We start from the raw sequence: 18237 nt of genomic DNA, 5'->3' as shown, positions 1-18237 counted from the left end.
TTTTACAAAGTATGAATGATTCTTACGAGGCATAAAAACTCTTCTTTATGAAGCATGAAAAGAAGGGAAGGTGTTTTTTCGCCGATGGCTCAAAAACGGTATGTACATAAAGTTTCATGCATCGCAAAGAACTGAATTACAAACAATTTATATATTACATTAAAAAATATAAACATCAGACATTATAGACTTAGTTCAGCAAATATTACATTAATATCCTAGAAATGTTTTTACAATAATTGCTATTCTTCCTTCAAAACTTTCTCTGTAACTTTGTTAAGCAGCTTGGTAACAACTTCGTCGACAATAGCTTCGACCATATTAATAATTTCTAACGCTTTCTTTGTCTCTGGGTTGGCCAGTGGGTCGAATGGCTCTGGGGGAGGAGATAGTTCAGTTGCGGTAGAAGACATCAATTAGTTCGAAGTCACGAAAATAAACAACAAAACTAAAAGCCATTAAGTAATACCTATCCGTCTTTCGAGTTCCGCAGCTTTCTCAACTGTTTTCGTTGATTCTCGAGCATCATGAATATATTTTTCTCTCTTCATAATTTCATGAGCCATCCCTCGGCCGCCATTTTCCTAGATATCAGTGAAAAATTTTCCGCCTATTAAACTTGCTTCGGCCGAGGGGTCCTTCGTATCGTCGACAGAGAAGGCAGCTTCGGCCTGGGCCAAGGTTTTAACATGTTCGCAACCTGCCTTCTCCAAAATGGCTGCAACCCCCCTCGCACCAGAGAATGCACAGACGTCCCCGCGGTCACTCAAAATCTCTTCAAAAGCTTCGGCTTCACTACTGATCCACTCGATGACGCCCTCAGGGTCGCCCCATATGAAGTTGTCTTCGTTTGAGTAGGCGCCCACGTTGGCGAAGCTAGTCTTTATCTTTTTCACACACTCCACAGATTTTTCAAAGCACCTTTCTTTGGATGTGCGAAGCTCTGAACTGTTTTTTCAAAATAATTTTTCCAGTATTCGCTGGCATCTCGATCAGCTTCAGCAACAACGCATTTTAATTTGGCCTCAGCTAATTGTTTGCGAAGATCTTCAATTTCACTCTTTTGGGCCTCAGCATGAACTTTGGAAATAGCTTCATCTTCTTTTTTCTTGTTTACTAATGAAATTAATATTTTATCCTTTTCAAGGCCTTTGTTCCTTAGTTCAATCACCTCTGAGCGAAGGTTGTTCAGAGCCATTGCACCCTTCATCTTTGATTTTTTCTGTGCCCTGAGGGCATTGCTAAGGATCAAGCCCTGTAAGAGGAGTATAGTATTAAGTATAAGCAAATGAAATAATTTGTTTTTAAATACAAAAATTGATTTTCACACCTTTATACTATTATATGCCAAACTGTCGGCCAATTCATCCTTCGACAGTACTGAGAGCCCATCTTCCAATGTTGGAAATCTGAAGCTTCTACCCATCTCCCGGCAAACAGATATCTCTTTGCTATCCGGGAGACAATACAAAATATATTCTTCTCCGCTACCGTTGAACACTAATGCCCCTTCGGATATTTCAGCTTCTAGGCATAGTGTTGAGCTTCTCGTTCATCTTCTTTAGAGAGTCTTTTTCCCGAAGCATGACGGATGATATATTCAATACTTTCTTTTAAAGCTTCGGGAGCAGGAGTGGCAACTTTTTCAGGCAAAGTCTGTTCTATAGCCTCTTCCTCTGCTGTCTTCTCTTCAATTTCCGAGGGTTTTTTCTTAGTAGGCTCTGAAGGCCCAGCTTCGGCACTAGCCTGGCTCACTGCAGCTTCGACTTCGGCCGGTTTTGTTTTAGCTTCGATTTGCATTTTCGAAGCCTCGGCAATTTTCCTTGGAGTAGAGCTTGAAGCCTTTACTGATTTTATCACATCTAGTACACTTGCCATCCTTCTTCTTTTGGGAGTAGCCGCAAGACCTTTTTGTATCTTTGGCACTGTTACTTCTGCCGAAGGGCTTAAAACTTCTAACATTTTTGTTCCTTCAGTTTTTGACTCTTTGACCTTATCTTTACCAGTCTTTGCCTCAGCTTGCTCGGCTGAGGGTGCCTTCGGCATGGTAGCCGGTTCTTCAGCCTTCTGCGTAGGAGGAATTGGCTCCTTTGGATCAACAGCTGAAGAAGTCTCCTCACCAAACTCGGGCACCACGGCCGGCTCAATATAGCATGGCCGGTGGGTGAGGACTTTCAACTTTTTACTCTTCGGCACATGCTCATCTGGAGTGGCCGAAGCAGCAATCTTGGCCGAAGCAGCAACTTTTCTCTTCTTTCCTCGTCCCCGCAATGGGTAACTGTAGTCGGGGTAAACAAAACCAATAGCATCAAAAACTCTATTCAGTCTCTTTTTTCCTCGGCTCCCGAAGGATGTGCATAAAGCATTATCTTCCGCTTTGGAATATGGTCCAAGGAGTTCATCACTTGTAGCTTCAATACATTTCAGCCAGTCATCATTCGGTTCATCAAATTTATCTCCGTATTTGAAGGTGTATTTCAACTGAACCAGCTCACCTTCGCCAGACTTGGTAACAGTCTCTTTCGACATTTCCCAGTTCTCTAAAAGCGGCCACACTCTGAAAGCTATATGCTCTTGGAATAAATCTCTTGTACCAATGAAAAAACATACAGTACCAAAGGCCTTCTGGCATGCTTCGGCGGCTTCATCGATTTCAACCTTCGGCCTTCGAAGGCCGAAGCGGGACCAAATGGGGCGCATAATAACCTCCTTAACATCCTCCCTTGCCACTAAGTCGTTCTTCACATAAAACCATTCTTCCATCCAATTCCCTGGCCACCTCTTCCGAAATGTTGGCACTGGGTAACTTGCGTTGGGACGGGCGATGAACCCGTAACAACCGAAGTTGTTGTGATACTGTTCCTTCCCCGTGGCCTTCGTCTCATACATGAGTTCGTGCATGCTGCAGAAGCACTTTGCACTCGATTCTAACCCCTGACTCCTTACTGCCCAGACAAAGATCCCCATCCTTAATATAGCTTCGGGGTAATTTGATGGAGGAAGATCTGATAAATCTTTAACACTTCGACCACAAACCTGCTCAGAGGGAACCGAAGCCCAGCTTTAAAGAAACTTCGGAAAATCATAACTTCGTTCTCCTCAGGCGCAGGAACGTTGTTGTCTTCGTCAGTCCTCACAATAGACATGTCCCGAAAGTATCTCCCCCTCATATTTTCAAGGTGACTTTGCTTGATGGTCGATTTTCCAAAAATTGCATGACTCGGCCTCCAGGGTCAATCCTCGGAGTCTTCGCCTCCACTCTCTGCATCATAACTGTCACTGTCACCAGTGTCTTCAGACAGGCCTTCCAGGATTTCCTTGGTAATCTTCTCTGTACTTGTCTTCGCCATTGACTCGATAAACCCAGCTATATAAGGATTAGCAGCCTTCTTCTGCTCAAAGAGCTTCTCCTCTTCAGTGAGCTTCGTCTCAGCAGCAACTTTTTTGTCTTGAGACATCTTTTCTTTGGAAATGACGAAAACGTGTCCTTAAAACCGAAGCTTAGAAAGTCTGACAAACTAAGCAAGCGTTGGTGAGCAAGAGCTATAAAATTGAACAAACAAAGCAAGTGGCATAAACAGTGTACCAAATCTGGTCAGGGTGAGTTCTTATTTATACGCTCGGCGCACTCTAAATTGGAGGGTCCCGCCTGTCATTGATTGTTGCTATTCTAGCAAAGGGAAGGTGTTTTTTCGGAGCTTCGGCTTAAGGCCTTCGTCCATGTCGTAGTCTGAATTCGTTATCCTAAAACAAATTAATACTGCGAGGGGCTACTGTTGGGGGCCTTCGTCCTCCAGAGGTCCTCAAAAACGTAATTTAACAATGTCTTCCAAGTATGGCTTATGGACAGGTACCTTCGGACTCAGGGTAAAAGCATACACGACAGGAGGAGCATGGTCATAACGAAGCTTGCTGCTGCTCCGAAGCCACGCTCAAGGAAGCTTCGGCTCAATCGCAGAAAAGGGAACCGACTTAAAGGGGGAAAAGGACATGACTGTAATTTCTCACAGGCTGCGTCCTGTGCCTATTAATAGATGAACAGTACCCCCGTACTGTTCACGCTGACTTGTATTCGCTTGTGCGTCACACTTGTACTCTTTTGCCTTCTATCAAGTCGGAGGTACTTTTTGTAATTCAATATTGTCCTTATCTTTCCATAATTACACAATGAAGAATGAATAATATGATATAATTATATGTGTTATTTTTCATGTCATATGTTTCTTCTTCTATTTTAACATTCACTGCAATCATGAAGGTATGACCTTCATGACCTTCGTCTGAGGATCATTATATCCTAAGGGAAATAATGCTTCGAAGGACGAAGGGCTTTAACCTTTAACATTTTATGTTGCCTTGTTCTTAATTCATAGCATTTGAGAATAAGTCCCCAACAAACAGGATTGTAATACCCAACTTTGGAAATTAGAAGAGGAATAAAATTTATGTGTACTACCTTCTCCTTTATAAGAATTATTATGAGACATGTTTAAAATAAATGATACCTTAATGAAATGTGCATCATGCCGAAGTTCTTGTAATGTTGCATTTGTACTTTAAATTATGAGACAAGTTTAAATTGAAAATAAGAATTTGAAAATGGAATTAGGAAAGGAAAGAAAAGATAAGGAATAAAGGAGTGCTAAGCAAATATAAATAGAATATATATATGTAAATTAAAAATACTAGTTCATACTGATGAAGTGTAAAATTTGTGCACTTAGTTTTTATGATGAAGCCACAACTCAAGTTTGAAGTTCAAATATTGGAATCTGAATAAAAATAAAGGGAATTTGAAATAGAATAAAAACAGAAAATGAAACTATCAAACTGGCTGACTACCACCAATTTGGCCCAGCTGGCCATTTCGGCTCAGGGCGTCCACATGGCTGTCGAGCGCTAATATCTCCGGGGTTTCCCTTGAGCCATCTTCTCCATCGTGGGCGAAACCGGGAACCACTTCACCACCGCGGGCGGCGGCCACTGGAATTCATCGGTCCTAGTCACCAAAGTCCCATTCACGGAGCTGAGTGTTTCTTGGGCACGCTGGGGCCACACCAAAGCAACTGCAGGCGCAAAGGTGTCTGTGTCGCCGTGTAATTTTTCACTGACGTCGGAGATCTGCTGGTTGCCGTCGCTGTGACAGTCTATGGAGGATTGCGGGGTAAGTTCCCAACCATCTTGTTCGTCTAGCATAGAGCATCGCGTAACAGAAGCCCCATCGAGTTTGGATCGTTGTGTCAACAAGAATCGGATTTCGGCGATGTCCTCTGCCACGGAGCGGCGCGCGCCGCCGCGTTTCTCCGCCTGCGGAGGGGAAAAGAATTCCTGTCGTCGATTTCCTCATCCACGACGCAGATTAGATCAAACCAGTACCGCTTCGAGTGGCGAAGCCTAGGAGTCGGATTAGGAACGAGCGGTCTGGATTGGATCTCGGCGAGCCGGTTCACTGGGGGGTGATCTAGTACGTTGGCGGTTGATCGGACGAATTAGAATAGATCGGGACGAGATCACCCTTAATCCGTCGATCGCCGATCCAACGGACTTGGGCGCTCACCGAGTCACTTAAACCTAAATCTAATCTAGCACGTCTGTCTCTGATCGGACGGCTAGATCTAGCCGATACCCCTTAGGCTGATAAATTTGCATAAGAGACCCTAGAAATTCTAGTAATAAACCCGCAGTCCGTCCTGGTAGTAACATGAGTCTTAGTTACTTTTGTGCCAGGGCCACTGCACTTATTGGGAATTGACGCGCAATCCAGAAAATAGAGAAAATAGAGAAATAATTATGGGAATTGATTTTCAATACAAAAATAATTCTAGAAACTTGTGAAATTCATATTTAATTCATTTTAACTCCAAATTGATTCATTCCAGAGACATTAATTTTGTTTTAATATTGTCCATCACCTAGTACCTCTGTTTAACCATGAAGCTTGAATTAAAATTGTTCATTTGAATTAATCTATTCTAAGTACTAAATAACTTCAGAAATCCATAACTAAATAACCGTAACTCCGAATTTAGTGATTCTTGTTCCTACAATCTTGTTACGCAGCGTAGAATATTATCATGCATTATGTTCTAATGTTTGGTGTAATGTTAATTTATGATATACCATGTTTGTTTGTATTGTTGTAAGTAGACGAGCCAACTACTAAGGATTCAGGGGTTCAGCAGGTGGAGACTGCTGAGCAGGAGCTCGTTGAAGGCAAGTTGTGCCCTTGATCACTTCTATTTACCCAGTCATGTTCTTATTAATCATATTGATCTGCATAGGTTAATTTTGATGGGACCCTTTAGGTTACCGTAGTTTGACTATCTTTATACCTTGATTCCACTGAACTTTTTGGGTAGTACTTGCTATGCTTTATGTGGTTTTAGGTATGGAGATACATATTATTCATGATCACATTTTATTATCAATTTGTTATTTACTGTTCATGATAAGATTATTATGTTAATTGGAACATGGAGCGACCACCCGGGAAAACAGTGCTACCACAAGGGTGGTATGGGACGCCCTTGGCTGACTAACTAGGAAAGCTAGTGGAGGACTACCTTACCCGAAAGGAGCAAAGGCAGTAGGGGAGTGGTCAGTGTGGGGAGGCTCTTGGGTTGATTTTGCTACGATGGCGGTCAGGCGAGGGATCCTTGCATTGGAGCTTCCTAGAAACTGTAGTGGGTTTTCTGAAGCTAGTGGAACTTTGTAAAGGCCTCGTAGTGTTACCCTGCCTCGCTTCCTTGGTAGAGGTGTATGGGAGTCGCTATCCCTTGGCAAATGGGTAACATGACTTGTGGGTAAATATGTGCAACCTTTGCAGAGTGTAAAACTGGTATATTAGCCGTGCTCACGGTCATGAGCAGCTCGGACCCTCACATGATTAATTTATGGAATTAAATTCAATTTGTCATTTGCATTGGAATTATTTATTATTACTTTGATTTATTATTACTATGGTTTGGTATTTACTTACACTTAGTAACTGCTAATAAAATTTTGACCAACTTATAAAAGCAATGCTCAGCTTCAACCTTTATTTGTTGATCAGCCTTACACTTCACATGAATTACCACCTTTGGTGAGTTCATGCACATTATTCCCCATAACTTGTTGAGCTATGATCTTTTGTGAGCTCACTCTTACGATATATAAACCCCCCCATAGGTGAAGAGCAGGTGGTCGAAGAGGAGCCGCCCTACAATGAAGCTTACGAGTTGATCTAGGTGGCGTCTCCCAGTCAGCTTTGTGGCGCCAGGGAAATAATATTTTGTAAGACTTCCGCAATGTAATAAGTACATTTATGATATTTATGACATTTATCTCTATACATTCTGTCATTATATATGAAATTCTTCCTTGGCGCACATATGAGATGCACCCGGCTTTATCCTTTAAATCCGGGTATGACAAGGTGTAATACCCAAAAATGTAAAATTTAAAACATAGTTGATTTACATACATGTTTTTGCCTCTGTTTATTATAACATGTGAACCAACACTTCAAAAGTCATTAATTAACTAATGACACCTAAAACAATATGTGCATCATGCTGAGGATTTTATGTGTGTGTGCATATGTTAGTAATAAAATTTTATAAAAAGATCTTAATGTTCAAATTGGAAGTAAGACATAAATTGGAATTTTAGAATTTGATGAGAGCACAAGTTATCACAAAATAAATATCAAAAATAAATAAATAAATAAAATTCACCCATGCCATGTTTAAGATGTACATTTTATGAGAAAATAAATTTACCAGGAAGTTTGAATCTGAAATGGAATTGGAATTTGGAAAAGAAGAAAAAAGAATAGGAAAAATAAAATAGAAAAGAAAAAGGAAGGGAGAATTATGCGCCTGGGCTGAATTCCCCCGCCTCAGCCCACTTTCCGCTTTCATCCACGCGGCCCAGCCCCATTCACGCGCTCGCGCCGAGAGGCGGGCCCGGGCGAACGCGGCGCGCGCATGGGAGAACACCAGACGCTGCTAGGCGGGCCCGACGTCTTGACCTGTGTTCGCGGCGCGCGTGGAGTTCTTACACGTGGGGCCCGCGCAACAGATGAAGGATTCATGTATTGCTCTTCCTAGAAACTGTGGCATCTCCCAGTCGACTTTATGGCGCCAAGGATGGACTTTAGTTCATTTTATATTTATCTTTTATTTAGTAATACTTCCACTATGTAATAAATACTTTTATGATATTGTGACATTTATTTCTATACACTCGTTATTATATGTGTTGTCTTCTTTGGCATATATGAGATGCACCCGGCTTTATCCCTTAAATCCGGGTGTGACACAAGGATGGATGGGTACTTACTCCTCAATTCATCGTAGACTGTCACAACAATGGCAAGCGGCGGGTCCACGCATTCGGTAGCTCACTGGCGTGGAATTGGGCCAATTCCAAGCGCCCAACGCACAAGGACACCTCCGCGCAGGCTTCCCCAGCGGCGGTCGACCTCAACCATCAGCAGCCAGGGCACGGGAGGCGACTAACGCGTCATCAGCGCCTGATCTCTTCACTCGCAGAACTCTTAGACGGTAGCGAGTTTCTCGGCGATTTGGAGCACGACGAGCGTGGCCGAGCGCCCTACTCCCCATCATATATGCGAAAGGTAGGCTAGCTAGATTCCGGGGGGGTCACGACGAGAGCGGAGGCGAAGATCGTAGATGCAGTTATGCCGGCGCGCGCGATTCTTTCGGGGAGAAGGCCCTGACCTACCAGGCCCGCAAGGCAGTGGCGCGCATAGCCAGCGGCTGAGTCAATCACGGTTGAGGAAATGTTGAGACGTGGGCCCGGAGTGTCAGCCATAGTTCCCCCGCGGCGCGGTGTTGGTTGGGCCTGTGGGCGCTGAGGTCAAGCGGGCCACAATGGCGCGCCCAGGCCCAGTTAAGCTCCCCTCTTTTTTTCTTTTTTCTTTATTCTGTTTTCCAAATTAAAAAGGTTCAATTGAATTTAAGTTACTGGTTTGAACTTCATACTTTCAAGTATCAAATAAAATTCTACTATGAATGATACTACATCCTTTTTGAAATAATTATTACTTATTTATTGTTATAATTATTAGCTATCCACCATTCTTTAACTCTATTTCTCCCATTTTATTTAGTGCTCTAATTTGAATTCAAATCTAGACTTGTCTTAATTACAAATTTGTGTTTAATGCACAACCAAAAAGAAGACCAACATGATGCATAGGTTTATGTGTTTTTATTTGGTATTTATTCAAAATAAAATGTGCCTCGTGCATAAATCACCTCATCCAAAGAGCTTCTTTATTAATTTCAATGACAAAGGTCATTAGTACTCTATACTAGGGTTTACGAATCCTACCCCCCTTAAAAAGAATCTCGACCTCGAGATTACGAGGAACTGGGGAAGAGGTGGGGAAATTCTATTCGTAGCTCTTCTTCTCTTTCCCAAGTAGCTTCATCCTCACCATGATGACTCCATTGCACATTTTGATCACTTTACTCCTCGTGACACAAGTCAAAGTATCAAGGATCTTGATAGGATACTCAGTATAAGTCAGATCGTCTTGAACACTGAGATGCTCCATAGGCAGTTGCTCTTCTGGTACTCTGAGACACTTCTTCAACTGGGATACATGGAAGACATCATGTACATCCGCAAGATGGTCGGTTAATTCCAGTTGATAGGCAACTTCCCCCACTCGCTTTAGGAGCATAAAGGGTCCAATAAAGTGAGGGGACAACTTCCCTTTTACTTTAAACCTCCTCATACCCCGGATTGGTGACACCTTCAAATACACGTGATCACCCTCCTTGAATTCTAACTGACTTCTCCGGGTATCGGCATAGCTTTTCTGTCTTGATTGCACAGTTCTCAAGTTCTCACGTATCAATCGTACTTGTTCTTCTTCCTCTTGTATAATTTCTAGCCCAAAGAACTGCATTTCACCAGTTTGATCCCAATATAGAGGAGTCATGCACTTTCTACCATATAAAGCTTCAAACGACGACATCTTCAAACTGGTCTGGTAACTGTTATTGTAAGAGAACTCTGCATAGGGCAAACTCTTATCCCAACTCCCACCATGTTTAACAGCACAAGCCTTAACATATCTTCTAGGACTTCGTTGGTTCTCTCGGTCTGCCCATCAGTTTGGGGATGGCAGGCCGAGCTGAAGTTCAATTGCTTGTCCAAGCACTCGTGCAACTTCTGCCAAAACCGAGAAGTAAAATGTGATCCCCGGTGTGACACAATATTCTTAAGCACTCCATGTAGACAAACTATTCGGGCCATGTAAACTCTGCTAGCTTGGCCTCCTTGTAATTAGTCAGAACTCACACTTGCTATACTTGGCATAGAGTTGATTATCCATTAACTTCTGTAGCACCAATCTCAGATGTTCCTCATGATCATTATCATCCTTGGAATAAATCAGAATGTCGTCGATGAAGATCATGACAAACTTATCAAGATACTCCATGAACACCTTGTTCATCAGATTCATGAAGTAGGTTGGTGCACTAGTTAGGCCAAATGACATAACCGTGAACTCATATAGACTATATCGGGTAGAGAAAGCCGTCTTGGGAATATTAGAAGGCCTAATCTTCATTTGATGATAACCCGATCTGAGATCAATCTTAGAGAATACCCTGGCACCTCTCATCTGATCAAATAAATATTCAATACGAGGTAGAGGATACTTATTCTTAATTGTGACATCATTAAGTGATCTATAATCAACACACATCCTCTGTGATCCATCCTTCTTCTGTATAAACAGAACCGGCGCTCCCCAGGGTGAGGAACTCGGACAAATGTACCCCACCTCTTGCAACTTCGTTAACTGTTTCTTAAGTTCTTTTAGTTCTTCTACTGACATCTTGTATGGACTTTTAGAAATAGGAGCGGTTCTAGGTAAGAGATCAATAACAAATTCAACTCCCCTACCTAGTGGCATCCTAGGTAACTCCTCTAGAAAGACATCTAGGAAATTCTAACCACACGGATGTTTCTGCCCACAAATTTTCCATCTACTAGATATATGGCGGGTCTGGTGGAGGGGGTTATGGTAATCGCAACTTCGAATCTTTCTCCTTTTGGACTGGTGAGTTCTACGGTTCCCCTAGCACAATGTATAATTGCCTTTGCTTTTCTTAACCATGACATACCGAGTATAAGATCTATACTACTTTCCCCTAATACTATAGGCATACACCAGAATTCCCTTCCCATGATTGTCAGTGTTAATCTGTTGGTCATATAGTTTTCTTCAATAGGCCCTTTTGGGGTAATTACTATCAGTGGTTTTTGCATAGTTTGAAGTGGTAACTCATTTGTGTTGACATAGTGAGCAAAAATAAACAAATGTGTAGCTCTAGAATCAAACAATATGGCTGCAGGAACTGAATTAATGTAAAATGTACCGATGGCGATATCAGCTCCATCGGCAGTAGCATCAGCACTGACTTGGTTGACTCTGGCAATGCTGAATCCCTTGCCAGATGCTGGAGTCTGTTGCTTGCCTTGGACATTATTTCGAGCGGGTGTGGTGGTGATCCTCTTCGGACAAGCATTGGCGTAGTTCCCAACCTCACCACACTTGAAGCAAGTGGTGATTGTACCCTGTCCTACAGGTTAGTGGGGTGCCAGTGGGGGCAGCCTGACGAGTGTGTGGAGTCTATGGAGTCACCTGTGGTGTATACTGAGCTGGTCGTTGCCCACCTGTAGGACGAGCTGGTGTACCCTGGGGTGGAACATGGCGAGGACGAATGCTACTGCTCCCCTGCCCCTGGGTGATAGCCTTCCTTTTCATCTCGCCTAGCTAAACACATTTGTGTTCAACAGCTATAGCCTTGTCCAGAAGCCTCTGGAGAAAGGTGTGAGAAACCAGCTGATACTGAAGAGGCCCAATAAGTCCCTCCATGAAATGCTCCTACTTCCTTTCATCATCAGCAACCTCATCTAGAGCATACCTTGACAGTTGAATAAATTTATCATGATATTCACTTACTGACATGTTTCCTTATTTCAGTGATAAGAATTCCTTCTTCTTGATTTTCATCAGGCCAGCAGGAATATGGTAGTTTCTAAATTGTGTAGCAAATTCTGCCCAGGTAATAGCATTAGCAGCATCATGGGCAGCAGTGTTGGAGTCCCACCAATCAGGAGCGGGGCAAGTAAGACGACCCGAAGCATAGAGCACCTTCTTCTGATCAGAGCATTGAGCGATATTAAGCATCTTCTCCACTGATTTCAGCCAGTCATCAGCATGTAGGGGATCTAGAGAGCTCGAGAATGTAGGTGGCTTGTGACTCATGAATTTCCAGTGCTTGTCCCATGGTGGAGCTGGTGGTGGTGGTGGAGGTAGTGGTGGTTGTTGTTGTCGCTCCAATCGGTCTTGCCTCATCTCCTGACACATTTCCTGCCTTTCCTGACGCATCTCCTGACGTTCTTGTCTCATCTGAGCTTGCATTTCATTCATTGTGTTTGCCATCTGTTGTAGCATCTGCATCTGAGCGGCAACCACAAGATCCGTCCCAGCCGGTGGAGGATTCGGAGGATTCATTTCTGGTTGTGGTTGTCTAACAATCCTCCTACTGTGGTGGTTGGCAGGTAGATCAATTCCGCCTCCCTTCCTGGTATTGACCATCTGGTTAGAAACACATACTAAGATAGAATTGTAGATAAGACGAGTAATTACAAGATGTGATCTTATGGGGTTTTATTAGCTAAGTAGATTAGTGTGTCACCTACTAAGACTAATATATTACCTTATGGTGGTATGAAAGTCGCCTAGAGGGGGGGTGTGGGGGATAGATATCCCCCGGGACCACTAGAAGGATAAAAGACCTCATGAAAGGCCCAAAGGCCCCATAATTCGTAAGGTCATCCCCCTCGTGGGCCTGGGAGGAACGACCAGTGAGACAGATCAACACAAGGTCGGGTCAGGTGCAAGCCCAGACTGCCCAACAACATCCGAGCAGTAATCACAGCAGTGACCCGACCTTCCTGCACAGGGGCCCCGTACATCGGAACTGGGCGAGGATGAGTCGGCTGAATTATAGGGAGATAGACTCAGTTAGTTCACTATTATTCTGGCTCACATTGTTATCATATCCACATGTAATGCCCCACGGTCGAGTATATAAGGCCTAGGGGGCACCCCTTCAAGAGAATCGACCGAGAGAGACATCATTCATCACTTAGCCATCCACCCCGCTCTCTACGTTTTCCAGCACTAGAGAGCTCCCTTGTAACCCATCGCATAAAGCACTCCAGCCAGGACGTAGGGTGTTACGCATCTCAAAGCGGCCCGAACCTGTACATCGTTGTCTACTATTTCTCGTGCGCTTAGCACGAACCATCGAGCTACAGTCGATAACACCGTCCTACTCCTAAAAATCACCTTGGGGGGAACCCTGGGTGCGCGGTTGGACCCGAAACACCGACAGTTGGCGCGCTAGGTAGGGGGTGTGTCATCGCTCCAAGCTAGCTCAATGGCCGTCACCTTCCAGCACAAGATCATCCTCCGCCCCGGATCCATATTCTGCTTCGGTACTATCGCATCTGTAGCGGATGAGGAGGGAACTCTGCTTCGCATCGCGGATCCGCCGGAGAAAAAGCCTTCCTCAGGAATCTCCGGGAAAATCGGGGCGAAACAGGAAAAGGCGCAACCTCCAGCGCTCCTAAAAAAGATCACCTCCAGCAAGATAGGAGCTGAGGGTCCCTCAGCCCGGAGAACTCAGTTGTCCACCTCTCTGACGAAAGAATGGACACGAATCACACGGAGAAAAGAAGCAAAGGATCATCAAACTGATCTTTCTGCACCTCCTCCCTCAAAGGATAGCAGAAAGAAGATCACCGTGACAGCTGCTCCATTCTACCCCGACGTCCTCTTCATCGGGAGAGTGGAGTCACCCCCATCTCCGACGACGAGCCGACTGCACCCGGAGAGGAACCTCCTCAGTGGGAATCCCGCAGACGGAGGTACCGACACCAAAATATCCGGCGACATTACGAGGCCGGAGAGCGGGACCCGGCGCAACCCGTATCGCGTGACGAGGTCTCGGAGATAGGAGAAACTCCGGAGGAACGTGTCTTCAGGGAACGAAGGAATTCCCGATGACGCGATCATCGGCGGGCTCAAGAACAGGCCGAGCAGGAGACAAGGCAGCATCGGGAAAATCCACTCTTCGGGCGCAACTTGAACCCCGACTTCGCCCGAGCCATGAACACGCCGAGTGAAGTTGGAGGGGTGTTGGTTCAGATAGCTGATGGCCTCCCTCGGACTCCTGACGCCGAGGGCTATCGGCGGCTGTTCACTCAAGCAGCCAATCACCTTCTACCCCTTGCTCACCCGCCAAATGATCTACGACACACCATCAACAGTCGCCGGGATGCACGGAGCTCCATCAATGCTTCGCGTGAATGACGACACAAGAACGAGATCTGTCGTCGGGAAGAGTACGACCGGGACCATGGCATCCCAGCACGGAGCCAGGCTACCAGGACCGAGTCGGCCACGGCTTCAACTGGAGGCACCGCCCGGGGACGGTCAAGGCACCACAATGATCACTCCCCTCCCCGGGACAGACAACATCATCGACGATAGGAGGACACGTGTGGAGTATCGGCACTTACTCCGCGCCTCAGGGCCATTCAATGGCCCCCTAACTTCAAGGTATCCAACATCGACAAATACGAACCTAAGCAGGATCCAGGAGGCTGGCTGGCCGTCGACACCACCGCTGCCCGAGCTGCTGGGGCGACCGAGGACATAATGACCGCGTACTTACCTATCGTCCTAGGGCAAGACGCGCTGCAATGGCTGCAACACCTACCCCGACACTACATCGACGACTAGAGCGACTTCAGTCGGCGCTTCACCGCCAACTTTCAGTCCCTCTCTGACAAACCGGCGCAGCCATGGGACCTTTAATCCATCAAGCGCCGGGGGGACGAAACTCTCCGGTCATACCTCAAAAGGTTCCAGACCATGAGAAATCGTATCCCCGAGGTCGCGGAGGCGGTAGTGATCGAGGACTTCTACAAAGGATCCAATGACTCGGCCTTCGTCCGAACCATATTACAGAAGGCGCCGACTACCTCCGAGCAACTGTTCCGGGAAGCCGACCTCTACATCACCGCCGACGAGCGAGCTCAGGACCTCATCGGAGGAGTGAAGCCAGCACCAGCGGCACCGCGACGCGACACGAATCAGCAGCCCGACAAGCATTGGGAGAAGAGACCTCGCGAAGAAGTCCACGCCGCCGGACCACCTGCCTCTCGCGCCCGGGGAGGACCTCGCGGAGGCGAACGCACGCTGGACGACATCCTCGACACCCAGTGCCCGTACCACAAGTACATGCGCCACACCCTTCGGAACTGCAGAGACTTCAAGCACTCCGTCGGGCACGACCAACCCTTCCAGCCTCTACCTCGTCCTCCGCCACGAGGAGGACTGGGAGAACCGCGACAACCCTAGCAGGAGGAGGAGGGAGGAGGTGGAGCCTTCCCGCGTGTCGACAGAGAGGTCAATGTCATCTTCGGCGGACACGGATCGCAGGAGAACAAGAGACAACAAAAGCTCAACGATCGCCAGATACTGGTGGCAACTACCGGCCCTCCCGCCCCATATCGGTGGTCGGAGCACCCGATCACCTTCACTCGGGCGGATCAGTGGCTCAACTTCGATCACCCAGGCAAATACCCGCTCCTTGTCGATCCAGTGATCCAAGAGAGCAGGGTGAAGAAGGTATTGGTGGACGGGGGGAGCAGCATCAACATCACCTTCCCCCGAACACTCTAAGGCTTGGGAGTTCACCTCAAAGAACTCCATGAGTCAGACAATCCTTTCTTCGGCATCGTGCTGACTGAAGGAGAATACCTGTTGGGCCACATCTACATGCCGGTCACCTTTAGAACTCCGGAGAACTACAGAACCGAGTTCCTAAGGTTCGAAGTGGTGCACTTTGACTGCGGGTACAACGCCATCATCGGGAGGCCTGGATTGGCAAAATTCATGGCCATTCCGCATTATACATACATGATATTGAAGATGCCAGGGCCGCAAGGGATCATAACTGTGCGTGCTGACTTCCAAGGCGCCGCATAATGTTTCCGAGTGGCCATTTAGGCGGCCCTCACCACCAAACCATCGGCGACTTCTTCTGTGCAGGCGAACTCAAAGCCTGAGGAAGACCTCGTGGTACTCGCAAACGAGGCTCAAGCCGCGACCTCTATGCGGCCGACTGAAGAAACCAAAAGAGTCAACCTTGGGTTCACTGATGAACGCAAAACCGCCATCATCAGCTCCAGCCTGGCTGACAAATAGGAAGGCGCGCTCGTCCAGTTCCTGCAAGATAACCGAGACGTATTCGCATGGCAACCTGCGGATATGCCAGGAGTCCCAAGAGAACTGGTCGAGCACAAATTAAAGGTCTACCCCCAGGCGAGACCGATTCGGCAAAAGTTGCGTCGTTTCACGCCCGACGAGAGGCCATTCGCGCTGAACTGGCTCGCTTGGTCGCGGCTGGATTTATTAGAGAGGTGTTACATCCCGAGTGGTTAGCCAACCCTGTTCTTGTACTCAAAAAGAATAAAGTGGATTGGCGCATGTGCGTTGACTATACAGATCTCAACAAACACTGTCCAAAGGATCACTTCGGGCTTCCTAGGATAGATCAGGTGGTAGATTCCACCGCTAGATGTTCTGTGCTGTCCTTCTTGGATTGCTACTCTGGGTATCATCAGATTAGCCTGGCGAAACAAGGCGAGGAAAAAACAGCGTTCATCACCCCATTTAGTGCTTTCTGCTACACCTCCATGCCGTTCGGCCTCAAAAACGCTGGAGCGACTTATCACAGAGCTATTCAAACATGCTTAGCCGATCACTGGGGCAAGCGTGTGGAAGCTTATGTGGATGATGTGGTGATCAAAATAGAAAATTCGGAAAATTTCATTGAAGATTTACAGCTGGTTTTCAACAGTCTACGGCGATATCGATGGAAGCTTAATCCCGAAAAATGTGTTTTCAGGGTACCAGCAGGAAAGTTGCTCGGGTTTATTATCAGCCACCGGGGAATTGAAGCTAATCCAGAAAAGATCGAAGCTATCATGAGGATGGAGGCACCGCGATCACAGAAGAAAGTTCAAAGACTTGCCGGATGTATGGCAGCCCTGAGCAGATTTATATCCAGGCTGGGAGAAAAAGGCTTACCATTCTATAAGTTACTCAAGAAGGTGGACAAGTTTCAGTGGACTTCAGAAGCATAGGAAGCCCTAGATGCATTGAAAAAGTTCTTGACGACACCACCAGTGCTGAAACCACCGCGTCGAGCCACGCCGACTCAACCAGCTGAAGATCTGCTGCTATATATCTCTTGCACGACTCACGTGGTGAGAACCGCATTGGTAGTCGAGCGAGCAGAAGAAGGACATGCATACCCAGTACAACATCCTGTTTATTTCATCAGTGAAGTTCTGGGTCCCTCGAAGAAGAAATACCCTCAAGTTCAGATGCTATTATATGCAGTACTTCTAACTGCACGCAAGCTCCGTCACTACTTCGACGACCACAAATTCATAGTAGTCACCGGATTTCCGATAGGAGATATTCTTCACAACAAAGAAGCCATCGGGAGAATAGCCAAGTGGGCCTGCGAGCTAGGGTCTCATGACATTGAATTTCGACCCCGCACTGCCATTAAAACTCAAGCACTGGTTGACTTCGTATCGGAGTGGACCGAACAACAAGTACCAGATAACCCAGAAACTGTAGAAGTATGGCGAATGTATTTTGATGGCTCGTTAAAGCAACAGGGAGCTGGCGCAGGGATCCTCTTTACTGCACCTGGAGGCGAGCACCTCAGATACGCCCTTCAGTTGTTATTTCCAGCCTCTAACAATGCAGCAGAATATGAAGCTCTGATTCATGGACTGAACATTGCTATATCACTGGGCATCAAGAGACTGATGGTATATGGAGATTCTCTGGTAGTCATAAGTCAGATAAACAAAGAATGGGATTGCTCGAGCGATTCCATGGGAAAATACTGCACTGTCGTCCGGAAACTAGAAGACAAGTTTGAAGGTCTGGAATTTCACCATGTAGAGAGAGATCGAAACACGGCAGCTGATGTATTGTCCAACCTAGGATCCAGTCGAACTCAGGTCCCACCTAGAGTCTTTGTTCAAGAAATATCACACCCGAGCATCTCATTGGATCAGGTAGAAGAATGTAATACTTTGAGC

This window comes from Zea mays, chromosome 4, assembly GCF_902167145.1.
Source record: "Zea mays cultivar B73 chromosome 4, Zm-B73-REFERENCE-NAM-5.0, whole genome shotgun sequence".
Classification (NCBI taxonomy): domain Eukaryota; kingdom Viridiplantae; phylum Streptophyta; class Magnoliopsida; order Poales; family Poaceae; genus Zea; species Zea mays.
The sequence above is the reverse complement of the archived record's forward strand: the minus strand, read 5'-3'. Positions refer to the sequence as shown.